Raw genomic sequence first — 12,938 nt, 5'->3', positions numbered from 1 at the left:
TTGAATATTTAACACAGAGTTCCCCTGAACATCTATTTATTTAATATTAAGGCTGCTCAAAAAAATTTTTTTAAAAAGTGAGAAGTACTGCACATAATTCAACTTCTATAAGGCATCTAAAGTATTCAGGCTCTAAACTAGAAAGTGGAATGTGGTTCTCAGAGGCAGGGTGGGGGATTGGTAAATAAGGTCTTGTTCTTGGGTACATACAGTTTTGATTTTGTAATAGATGAAGAATTTCCAAAGACCTTTTGCATAATCATGTACATAAAATCCACACTATGGTATTATATAAGTGAAAATAAAAATTTTCTTTTTTTGTGTGTGTGTGTTTTTTATGATAAGTAAATGATTTAAATCTTTTTTTTTTTTTTTTTTTGGTTTTGTTTTTAGGACATTTCTAGTGGCGATCAGGAGTCACTCCTGGCTCTATGCTCAGAAGTCGCTCCTGGCAGGCTCAGGGACCACATGGGATGCCGGGATTTGAACTGGGGTCCATCCTGTGTTGGCTGTGTGCAAGGTAAATGCCCTACCACTGTGCTCTCGCTCCGGCCTATGATTTAAATCTTGTACAGAGAAAACAAAAGAAAGCTAAAACAACTGGTGCTAGTAGTGGTGATGCAAAAAGAGGTGAAGAAACCAATTTTATTTACTGTCCAGTCATGTCTTTCTAACTAGAATAAAGACCTGGCTTAGAGACAGAGTCCATGCCAGTTTTATGTCTAAAGAGTCAAGATAAATGTAGGTAATGAAAGTATTGAATGAATCAGAAATACAAAACAGTTACAAATAGAAAGATATAGAGTCATCAAGATCAAATACAGCGAGAGACACCAAACCTTCAGTGAACAACAGACTATCTGTGGCCTGAGTGGCAATCACAAGTACATAATAGCTTTTAACAGAAGATGTAGGAAATGAAGTTAAATATTCAAAAGATACATGACCTAGCTTTTTGCGGAGATGGGGGTATTCAGTTTTCAGTGAGCCCCAAGCATACACAGACTGAAATGACAGGTTTGTGAACACAGGGAAGAAAACAAAGGATATCTGAGTCTCCTATGACCCTCTGTGGTCATGTTTCAGGTCAAACAGTCCTCTCTTACATGCCCTTCTTGGCTATGCTCTGGAAAATTCCATGTTTGCTACCTCCTGCCTTGAGTTAAGAATCAGACTGAAAACCTGTGGATATCTTATGTTTCTTGGCAAAGATGACACTTTTTTGGTAATATGGTGTGCATTCATTTATTCTAAAAGTCATTTCCCCTTTATTATAGTTAGGTATTGAAAAAGGAAAGATAATAGTCATTACTATTGTAGCTGTGGGTAAAGACCCTGAATATTTACGAGGTACCAGTTAAACTCTCGTTTTAGTACCCAAAGAAATTAAAGTCTTGATATTACCATTCTTTATTTTTTAGTTATCAACAAATATGACAATTTAAGAATTCACTATCCCTTGCTACAAGGAATAGGCAAGTGTAGTTAGGGCAGAAAAGGGACCACGATGACAATACAAATTGGAACTGATCACTCTGGACAAAAACTGGGTGCTGAAAGAAGGCAAAGTGATACCCTTTCAGTACCATATTGCAAACTGCAATGTTTAGAAAAGCAAAGAGCAAGAGAGCGAGCGAGCGAGCGAGCAAGCGAGCGAGTGAGTGAGTGAGAGAGAGAGAGAGAGAGAATGAGAAGGATGTCTGTGTGTCTGCCATAAAGGCAAGCAGGAGAAAGGACAGGGGTGTGGGCAGGAAGCCAACTGGGGACACTGGTGGCAGGAAATGTACACTGGTGAAGGGATGGGTGTTCAACATTGTATGACTGAAACTCAATCATGAACAACTTTGCATTTCATAGTAATTCAATTAAAACATGTTAAAAAAGAAATCATAATCGATTTAGAGAATAGTCTATAAATCTTAAAAGTAAAGTCATATAGACAATTTCCTGGCAAACAAAAAAATTTTACTTTTGTAGCCTAGTTGATAGAAATGAAAAGAACATTACTTTTGGTATTTTGGTATTAAAAAAATAAGGAAAAGAATTTGACATATTTTTCTTTACAAAGTGTTCCTACTTGAATATATCTCTGGCTAGAGATAGTTAATCTCTGCAAGGATGATGTGCGTGCATTCGGAAACTGTTTATTCTAGTCTTTCTGCAATTTACAAATCGAAACAAATAATGGTGGCGACACTGCAAGTATGGAAAGGGTTGTTTACAAAGTGGGAGAAAATAGACTAAATAGGCTTAGATTACAGCAATTTTCTAACACGACATGGGATGGACTCCACACAACAGAAGGTGCAAAGGGCTCTGAGCCATAAAGCAGCATTGAGATCTGTTCCAAGATTTCCAAAATATTCCAGTTTCATGCAAGGTCATCTTGGTAAACCAAAGGGACACTAGACAGGAACTTTTTCCTAGGCTTCTTGTTTCATTTCTGCACCCTGAGATATAGCTTCTCAGATACCAGGTCTTAGTGTAGTGTTAAATCATTCAAGCTAGAGTTGCTTCTCACACTTTCCTTTGGAAACTCTCTTTTGCACATTGTTCCTTAAATGCAAAGATCATAGTGGACATCCTTGGGAGAAGCAAATAAGATTATCTTTTAAAAAATATACCCATCATTTTGTTTACCAATGCTCTTAGGTATCCCTCTCCTCCCTCTTCTCTTTTCTCTCTCTCTTTTCTCTCTTCTTCTCCTTCTTCTCTCTCTCTTATCTCTCTCTCTCTCTCTCTCTCTCCCCCCCCCCATCCTCAGTACCTATTGCAATGGCTTCTCTCTTCAGTGATATGGCTTCTCTCTTCAGTGATATTTAGCTTCCTTAAAAGGTCAAATCATAAATCTCATTCCTTTATTTGCTTTATTTGGTTGTTTATAGAGTATTCACATGAAAAACATCAAACTGCTTACTATTAATAAAAAGGGATTTGCCTAATATATATACAGTTTTAATGAGTGTGAGGACAAATAACCTCACTGTGGAAATGGGTTCTGGCTTTTATATGTTTATCAAACAAAACTATGATACAATAGTAATTCATTAGGAATGAAAAATATTTTTGTAGTCATGAAAGGAGATGCTGGATTTTCCCAAGGTAAATAAAGCTCTTTCTTTAGAGATTTGAGAAGAAAAATAATCATTCTCGAGATCAGTTAGCAAGTTATTATTAAAAATAGTTTAGCCAAAGCCTTTTTTTTTTTAAAGGATAAAGGTAAGGACTACGGTTATACAATCCTTGAACTCAAGTCAGCACCACACCCAAACACTAGGAAATACAGACTATATATGGGAAATATGGATGTAAGATTTGTACCATGAGATTCCAAAGGCCAATCTTAACTTAAAGTCAGCATGAAATGAAGCCAAGAAAGATTGTAAACGAACGTAAAGGAATAGAAATCTGGTCTACAACATTTTCCAAGTAAAATTTTGATTATTTCCCATTCACCTACATTTATATCAGCAGGAAAAAAAGAACAATTATTGAGTATCTATTTTGTAGTAGGCAGCTTATATCTTATAAACAATATCTCATATATTCCTCAAAATATATCTTAGTTAAGTAACTAAAGTTAAGGTTACATGGTTAATTGAACAAAAATGTAGAATGGAATCCATGTTGTCCACTTATAAATTCCCACTCAGGTCTCTATCAGACTTGTAGTAATATTCCTTTTAAATTTTTTTTTCAGGCCATACTCAGCAGTGCTTAGGGACTACTCCAGGCTCAATGCCTGAAGGACTATATGGTGCCAGGGACATAATCTGAGGGCCCCCAAAGTAAACCATGTATTCCATACCTTTGATCTATCTCTCTAATCCCAATCTTTCTTTCCTAACTAAAGACCTGACCATTCTTTTTTTGTGTCTTTGCTTCCAAGATGACCAAGAAAAGAAGAAACAATGGGTGAACAAAAAGGGGTCATGGACACTGCCTGGTGTATGCCTAAGGACAAAGCTATTAAGACATTTGTCATTAGAAACATCATAGAGGCCGCAGCTGTGAGGAATTCCTAAGTGAGAGTCTTCTATGCTTATGTACTTCCCAAGTTGTATGTGGTTACATTGCTGTGTGAATTGTGCCATTCACAGCAAGGTAAAAGGAATCACTCTTGTGAGGCCCACAAGGACCGAGGTTCAGACCTACAGGAGCAGCTGCCCCAAGACCTCCACCAAAAGCCATGAAAAGCAGCTTAAAACCTTAAAATTGAAGACAAAGTCCTCTTAGGCTAAACAAAATGGAAATTAATACTTAGTATAGAAAAAAAAAATCAAAGACCTGACCATAACTACTTAGTTTTTCTCTTATGGTTCAGAGTTTGAATTTGTTTTGTGATCGTATTCAGAGGGGCACAGGGGCTATTCTTAGATTAGAGCATGGGATGTAGGAGGTAGGCACACATGGCAGTGTTTCGGGGACCAGGGGACCTCTGAGAATCTGAATGGGTCTTTTGCATGAAAAGAATATGCTCCAAACTGGGGCCGGTGAGGTGGCGTTAGAGGTAAGGTGTCTGCCTTGCAAGCACTAGCCAAGGAAGGACCACGGTTTGATCCTCTGGTGTCCCATCTGGTCCCCTCAAGCCAGGGGCAATTTCTGAGTGCTTAGCCAGGAGTAACTCCTGAGCATCAAATGGGTGTGGTCAAAAAACAACAACAACAAAACAAAACAGAATATGCTCCAAACTGAACTCAGTAACCCTGAAAGCATTTTATAAAGATAGAAAATATAGAGCTCCTGAAATCACTTTTTCTATTTCCTGAACATCAGCATCACTCTGTAATCTAATTTTTTCCTCAATATATTTTAGTATTTTTCTATGATATACAATAAGTTATACATACTTGAGTTCATTTTCCCTCAATAAAATGAATATACATTAAATGTTTCATATATATATATACAATAAAATAGTATAAATTTTTTACACAAGTTAGAATTTTCTCTAGATTACAAGGGATAAAAATAAAGGGTTATAAACAATAATAACTGACACTTAAATAGTGGCTATTGCCTGCCAAACAATGTTCTAAGCAGTATACACACACATGTTGATTCATTTAATATTCACAATAACCTTTTGAGAATCGATATTTCTTTTTATAGTTGGAAATATAAAGTGATCTGGTTCTACTTTCTTTTTTTTTCTTTTTTTTTTTTTTTGGTTTTGGTTTTTGGGTCACACCCGGCAGTGCTCAGGGGTTACTCCTGGCTCTGTGCTCAGAAATCGCTCCAGGCAGGCAGGCACAGGAGTCCATATGGGATGCCAGAATTCGAACCACCATTGATCCTGGGTCAGCTGCTTGCAAGGCAAATACCCTACCTCTATGCTATCTCTCTGGCTCTAATCTGGCTTTACTTTCTATGTAACATTAGTAAAAACTGTACATTCCCTTTTAAAATGACTATATCAATCTAAACATTTGTCCACCTTTGGTATCTGGGTTTTTACATTCCTGCCAACACTTGTGGAGAAAGTTTTTCATTTTCATACTAATACAAAGTACTGTTATTTCCATACTCCACTTGAATAACTATCTGTCTCAGGCAAAACTTACTGACCAGTCCACAGAAGTGGATTGTAATGCGCCGTTAGCATATTTCAAGTTTCTATGTCTGTGTGAATTCAGTTTTATTATTTAAGATACTAAACCTTAAAAATACAATATTATATTTGGTAGGAGAGAAATTAAATGAAGTTCTAATGACAATGATCATGGATCTGTTCTCCAAAACTGCTCATTGCTAGTTTCAACCCTTTGGTTTATCACATGAAGTTAAATCACCTTGAAAAGTTTATGGGAGGGCAGGAGAGATAGCACAGTTGTAGGGCATTTGCCTTGCATGCAGCCAACCCAGGAGAGATGGTGGTTTCGAATCCTGACATCCCATATGGTCCCCCAAGCCATGGAGCGATTTCTGAATGCAGAGTCAGGAGTCTGAGCAGAATCTGAGCACTGCTGGGTGTGACCCAACTCCCCCCGCCCAAATGTTTATGAAAAAGGGAAAATATTTGTACTGGTTTCTCTCCAGTAGCTCTTTTAGATGCTCTCACCTTTCCTCTCCCTTTGTTCTATGGCCCCATGAGGCTGTTCTCTACATGGAGGAAATCAACTGCATTGCTGTGCCCTGAATTCAGAAAGTAGAAATCAATGGCAGGAGGATGACAAGCTCCTTGATTCTTTACCCCAGCAGGTTAGAGGAACTATTCCTTCCCAGAAGCCTTGTCCTTAGTGCCAATGCTCCAGCTCAAGCACTCACTCTCTAGCTCTCATCTGTTACACGACCAAGGCCTTGCTTTTGATAGCTTAGGATGCTGCCTTGTCTTCCCCTGTTGGTTTCCTGGTTTCCCTACACTTTATCCACCCCTGGGTAATTGCGACCTTCATTAACTACTTTCAGTAAACAATTCTATGTGTGCCAATGGTTTCCTGCCAGTCCTCTGATGGTCTCAAAGCCTATTATGACTTTTATTAGAAGTCCATTTAATGTCTTGATTAACTGGGCGATAATTGAGAACTTTAAAAGATTGAGGTCTCCTTTCCATGAACATGTAATATTCATTTATTAAGCCTTCTTTCCTTGATTAAATTTATCTTTATAAATTTCCTAATAATATGTGTTGTTTATTTATTTTTCTGTTCTCTTTGTGCTTTTGATGGTTACTGCAAATGGGATCTTTTCTTTAACTGGTGACGGCAATGGGAGAGCTCCATGTTGTGTAAGTAAGGTCAGATATGTCTCCTTTCTTCTCTAATTTATTTTTATTAAAAACATTTATTTATTTAGGTTTAGGGGCCACACCCAGGGGTGCCCAGGGGTTACTCCTGGCTCTGCACTCAAAATGGCTCCTGGCAGGCTCGAAGGACCCTGTGGAATGCTGGGGAATTGAACCCGGATCCGTCTTGGGTCGGCCGTGTGCAAGGCAAATGCCCAACTTGCTTTGCTATTGCTCCAGCCCCTGTAATTTGTCTATTTCTCATTATTTTAGTAATCTGGGTATGGAGGGTTGAACTCAAGGGCCTGACATGGGCAAATCATGGACTCTAGCTCCCAGTAACTCCTGAATCCTTCTCTCTTGTCCTTATTTCAGTGCATTGATGAGTACTTTCATCCAAAATTGAACAAGAAGGGGTATTCATGAATATCTTTGGCTCATTTCTCCAACCTTTCTCATGACTAAGTAAAATCACCCTAAATCCTAAAGCTATGCTTCCTAGCGGCCATTTGTCTTTCAATAATTATATTCAAATTTAGATGCTAAGGGCCAGAGAGATGGCATGGAGGTAGGGCATCTGCCTTTCATGTAGGAGGATGGTGGTTTGAATCCTGGCATTCCATATGGTCCCCTGAGCCTGCCAGGAGTGATTTCTGAGAGCCAGGAGTAACCCCTGAGTGCTGCCGGGTGTGACCCAAAAACAAAAACAAAAATAAAAAAAAAATTAGGTGCTAAGGAGGAATCACACTGGCAAAAAATCACAGTACATTCAGTGAAGATTGAAGAGTTTGATACAGAAATGACACATTCTACCAACCACAACTGCCCTCAAATAACTCATAGGTATCCTATGGGCATTGTTTAGCACACAGGTAATTTACACAGGAAGTTCAACCCATCTTTAGAACTTAGATACCTGAACTGTGGAGATTGTCAAACCAAATACAATAATTTCTATCGTGTTCACTTTTAAAACTGAAGACTGGGCAAGAGGATTGTGGGGGGTTGTCGAGAACATTTTGAAAAGAAATAAACAGCTTTTTTTCTATTAAATGAATGTAATAACTAAAGAGTAATGAGGCTGGAAAACAGATGTGGACAAAGGGAAAGCGCATGTCACATAATCAGGAAAGGAATGATTTAAAAACACACACCCAGCCCAACAAACAACAACCAACAACTTTACAAGCTGTTTTGAGTCTTGGATTAAAAGGAGTAATCAAGCAAGGCTGACTTATAAAGGGTCAGGGGGTAGCATCCTGCAGCAGAGAATAAGCAGAACTCCTTTGCCTTAACTGTCCCCTGCCCAGCTGAGTCTGGGGAGGAGAGTTCTTGGGCAGTGGCCTCTGGAGTCAGCATTTAATCACTGCCATCTAACCTCCTTTCCCTGCCCACCCGCTCCCCAGGGAGGTACTTCCCTAATGGCTTGGCCCTTTTTAGTCTGGTTTTAGTCTTGACTTTTTATATTCTGATGGAGCACCTCAGTCTCCTTCCATGACTTCCAGGCAAAATGTGTCAAATCAGATAAACGCGCTCTCAGCTGGTTTGAGAGAAGGCTCCTTCTCGGAGGGATTTCTTCCCACACCCTTTTCACTTATGCTGGCCTCCTAGAGTCAATTAAAATGTGTATAAAAAAAAAAAGCCAACGCATAGAGAACCTAAAACCTCAAAGAGAAGGCTGTTTTGTTTTGCTTTTTAACTTTACAGTACACATACTGAGAAGACATGTCAAGGAGGAAATAGGGCCCACTGGTGAAGATAAAGCCTGATCTGTTTCCAAGGCGATTAAACCACACACACAGATCATTTCCTTCTGTTCTTATGGGCATTGCTATTAATGGTGTTTTACGGCGGAATTGTCAGACACTCATCAGTTTACCAAACCATGTTAGTCTGTACAAAGTGTCTCTCAGAGTGGCGCTGTGAGAAAGCAGTCTGCACTGTTGTCTGCCTCAGCCTCTGAAAGCTTTCAGACTCAACTACTGAAGTCCAGCCAGCATCTAATTTTACCCGTGAGTTCCAGGAGAGAGTAAAGCTGGTGGGAAGATTACAGAGTTCCTTGAAGCTCTGACCTACAACAGGAAGAGGGTTGTCAGCCTTCATGTCTCTCACCCTAAATCCCAAGGAAAACAACAGTGGAAGGGCATTTTATAACACGTTCCCATTGTAAAATTGCATATTTCAGAAACATGATGCTGGCTCCCTCATTTTCCATAGCTCTCATGTCAGTATAAACAGATGACCTTAAAATGAATATTTTTACTGAAGCTTTTCAACTCAAATTTGTCTAACATAATTGGGCCTTACTAGGTTCTCTTATAAACTGGTGGAAGTCTTAATGTTTTCAAATCGGTAAAAGTACTGCACTAATGTCTTGGGAATTTTTGGTGGTGGCAGTGTGAAATACCACAATGATTTCAGAGTTTCAGGGGTACATTTTAAGTCTTTTGTAAATAGAGTAGAAAAATAGACCCTTGAAGTTTGGTCTTGACTTGGTATTTACTAACTCAGACAATCTGTTTAGTTTCTCTAATATTTATCTGTACAATAGGAGTAATAAAACGTTTTGGGGGAAGGATAGTGTTAGGAATCAAACCCAGGATCCTATGCATGCAAGGCAAGTAAATGTTCTTCCACTACGCCCAAATAAAATCTACCTTTAAAGGTTACTGGAAGGATTAATGACAATCTATGTTAAGCAACAGTGCTTAACTCACACAGTAGTTCAAGAAACAGCAGCTATTGACAGTCCAAAGTGATAAAAAAGATATTCATGGTTCAACTCAGCAAAGATGCCACAGAGTCTCCACCCCCAAGGAAAAAGATGACCTCAGGTGTCCCTAAAAGCACTAGGAGGATCAGCCAACAGAAGAGCAGAAGTGATAGTAAGTGTCTGGTGTCCAGTGAGATCTCCAATATGATTGTCTCAGGCCACTAATGGACAACTGCCCACTCCAAAGCTGATGCCCTGGAAAAGAACTTGAGCCTCTCTTGGAAGTGAGCTGAAGAGAGGGGAGGGGGAATGGTGGGAAAAACCCAAGAGAATCAGCTCCCATGTGTGGAGAGCTTAAATGGCTTCATTAAAATTCTTATGCTGAATCACCTTGCTTTCCAGAATAGCAGTTCATGTAGTAGCCAGCAACCTAAAAATGGATGACTTACGCAACTTCAACTTTTCCAGAGTTAAACGATCAGGTTCTCAATCCCATGGAGAGGAATTAATGATGTTGTGCTACCAAAGTCAGAGCTGGACTGAAATAAGAAAGAACAAAAGAAAACCATGGGCCCGGAGAGATAGCACAGCGGCGTTTGCCTTGCAAGCAGCCGATCCAGGACCAAAGGTGTTGGTTCGAATCCCGGTGTCCCATATGGTCCCCGTGCCTGCCAGGAGCTATTTCTGAGCAGACAGCCAGGAGTAACCCCTGAGCACCTCCGGGTGTGGCTCAAAAAAAAAAAAAAAAACCAACCCCAAAAAAGCCATACCAGACATTGACCATAACTCTGGTTCATTATCTGGCCTGAGGTTCGTGTTCTCAAATTCAGTGTTCCCTCCAAAAGAAGAAAGAGCAATTCAGGTTAGCTCTGTATGTTTGTTTACTCATTCCCACATCTTCCAAGATAAAAAAGTAAATATGAATTAATATTCATACTAGTGACTATTAACTATGCAGATACAAAGTATCAGCTGTCCACTAAGCTACTCCCCTTACCACTATTGCCTACAGAAGAAATTGTTGTAGAAAGACTCTGCTATTAGAAACTTTCATTAGTATCCCACTACCCACTAGAGAATATAATGAGTTTACTTCTGGCATTCAAATAAACTGTTTAAGAGAGAAGGGCAGTGTATACTTAGACCCTTGGGTTTAAGAAGGAAATTCATCTTTTAATCAGAAGTGAACTAAGAATCCCAAGAGATCAAGACTTACCACACATCTGTCAGTTTTCAATGGATTAATAAAATTAAGAGGGATGGTAAAATCTTATCTATGGGAAATTACAAATTTAAATCCATATACCGAAAGAGGACGGATTAGTTAGGTGTCAGTAGTTAGCTAGTACTCCTCTACAGTATAGCATCTGAATTCCCACATAAACTAAGAAGGATATACTGTTCTCATACTAGATTAATTTACTAAAATTATTAGCAATGAATCCCTTGCTTAGAAAATCACAGCCAAGGGCATACATATAACTACTACTTACTTGGGCTATTTATAAAAATTCTGATCAGGGAAAGAGCCATTTATTCATCATCTATGCATTCTGAAAGTATTTCACTTAATTCACATAATGATGCCATGAAGTTCTGATGATCTTCATAGCACAAACTAAGGGAGGGTGAAATAACTTGTCAAAGGCCAAAAATTGATATGTAAAAGGCAGATACAGGATTGAGTCATAAACAATACCCTAAATTGTGTTTTCCTTTAACCTCAGAGGACCCCTACTATAGATTATGTGACTATCTAAAAACAAGAAATTAAACTGTAAATGACTGTAAAGTTTTCTAAATAGATAAATACAATAGAAGGACATGCAGAACAAATTCAGGCATGTACACATGAAGGTAGGGATTACTAAAGACAGGACTTCACAGTATGACCGTTTCGAATTGAAATGATTTAAAAAATTTAAAAATTGACAAAGAGTGATATTTGATCTAAACTTTCAAAGAGGAATAGAACTTACACAAATGGTCAAAGAGGAGCATCTGGCAGTGATGTCCCTTACCCTTGAAGAGCCTCAGTGGACTTCTAAGGAAAAGGGGAGAGTTCACACAAAAATAAGACAGTGTGAAGGCAGAAGTCAGGAGATGAACTACAAAGGGATGATGTAAGGAAGAGTAGGGAGGGGAGTTGGAAAGGTAGGATTAAGGATTAAACCAGGGTGAGAATGGGAGGGCACCCCTGGGTTTATTAGGGTTCTACTAATGTGGAAACAGTATTTGTGTCCCTTTGAGGTGAACAGCTAGTCAGGGTGGACAGATGAAGAAACAGACTAGGTGAAACAGACTAAGAAACAGACTAACTGTACTCACTGCAGATTAATATTCTCAATGACTGCTCCTAAACTTCATGTTCCTCCGAGGACATAATGTTACCTTCAATAAGACACTAACAAATTCAAATTTTTATTATATGAAGGAGACCAAGTTTTAGTAGAAAGAAATATTATCCGCTTGGGAATAAATGTTTGCTACTTGGGAATAAAGAATCTCTTGGGGCGACTATAACACTGCAGTCAAAGAAAGGTAGAGTTTTCTTTAAGGAATAACCAAGGACATGGGTTGAATTTAGGGTTCATTTCTTTATTAACATTGTGCTTTTAGATGAGTTTCTTCCCCTAGGTCTTATTGATTGCTGGGTGTGGAGTGGGAAGAGGATGGTCAGGCTACACTCAGGACTGTTCACCAGCTCTTCTTGGCTCTGTGTTTAGGAATCCTCCTGGTGGTGTTTGGGGGACACTTGTGGTGCCAGGGATCAAATCAGGGTCTACTGCATACTAGCTAGCACTCCCGAGGTCTTACAGATAAAATTTTATCCAGTGTAAAGGTTTAATTTAAAGGATATACAGACTGAAATACTTTTTTGAAAAATTTGGGATAAGATTGGTTGGGAAAGGTGTTTTTGACACACATAAAAGAGGAAAAACAGAGTTTTCATCTATACTTAACAGAGATGATGAATAAGAATTTGTTCCAATTTCTAATAGGGAGCTACAGACCAAAATTAGAAAGTTCAAAAAGTCATTGGGCCCTTTCAGAGACAAATACAGCTCTTTAAAAATGTGCTTTTGTGCCTTCAGTACTTAGTGAAGCCAATGAGTTCCAAAGAGAAAGGTACCAAGAAAAAATGGGCTGGGAAACATCACAGTGCCCAAGCAAAATCTGAACATCCGAGCTCAAAAAGGAAATGCTCAAATGTAATCACTGGAGAGTGGGGACAAATGTATGCCTGAATTTTCAAGGTGAATAATGGTTTGTATTGGTAGGATGGACCTTTTCAGCAACCAAATACTACATACTTGACTGCTATGTAGAGCAGAGGAGTTCAATTTTTTTTGTTTGTTTTTTTGTTGTTGTTGTTGTTTTTGGGCCACACCCGGCGGTGCTCAGGGGTTACTCCTGGCTGTCTGCTCAGAAATAGCTCCTGGCAGGCATGGGGGACCATGTGGGACACCGGGATTCGAACCAACCACCTTTGGTCCTGGA

The 12,938-nt window shown here is 39.0% G+C and overlaps 1 protein-coding gene and 1 pseudogene across 1 annotated transcript in view; one reads left to right on the top strand and one right to left on the bottom strand.

The window, feature by feature from the left end:
- The window catches only part of BCAS3 (BCAS3 microtubule associated cell migration factor), a 662,199-nt gene that overhangs the window by 111,741 nt on the left and 537,520 nt on the right, over positions 1-12,938 (bottom strand). The window lies entirely within an intron of this gene.
- LOC126014063 (40S ribosomal protein S26-like) lies at positions 3,890-4,213 on the top strand (annotated as a pseudogene).

This window comes from Suncus etruscus, chromosome 1, assembly GCF_024139225.1.
Source record: "Suncus etruscus isolate mSunEtr1 chromosome 1, mSunEtr1.pri.cur, whole genome shotgun sequence".
Taxonomy (NCBI): domain Eukaryota; kingdom Metazoa; phylum Chordata; class Mammalia; order Eulipotyphla; family Soricidae; genus Suncus; species Suncus etruscus.
Note: the sequence above shows the minus strand (reverse complement) of the source record. Positions and strands in the feature narration are given on the sequence as shown.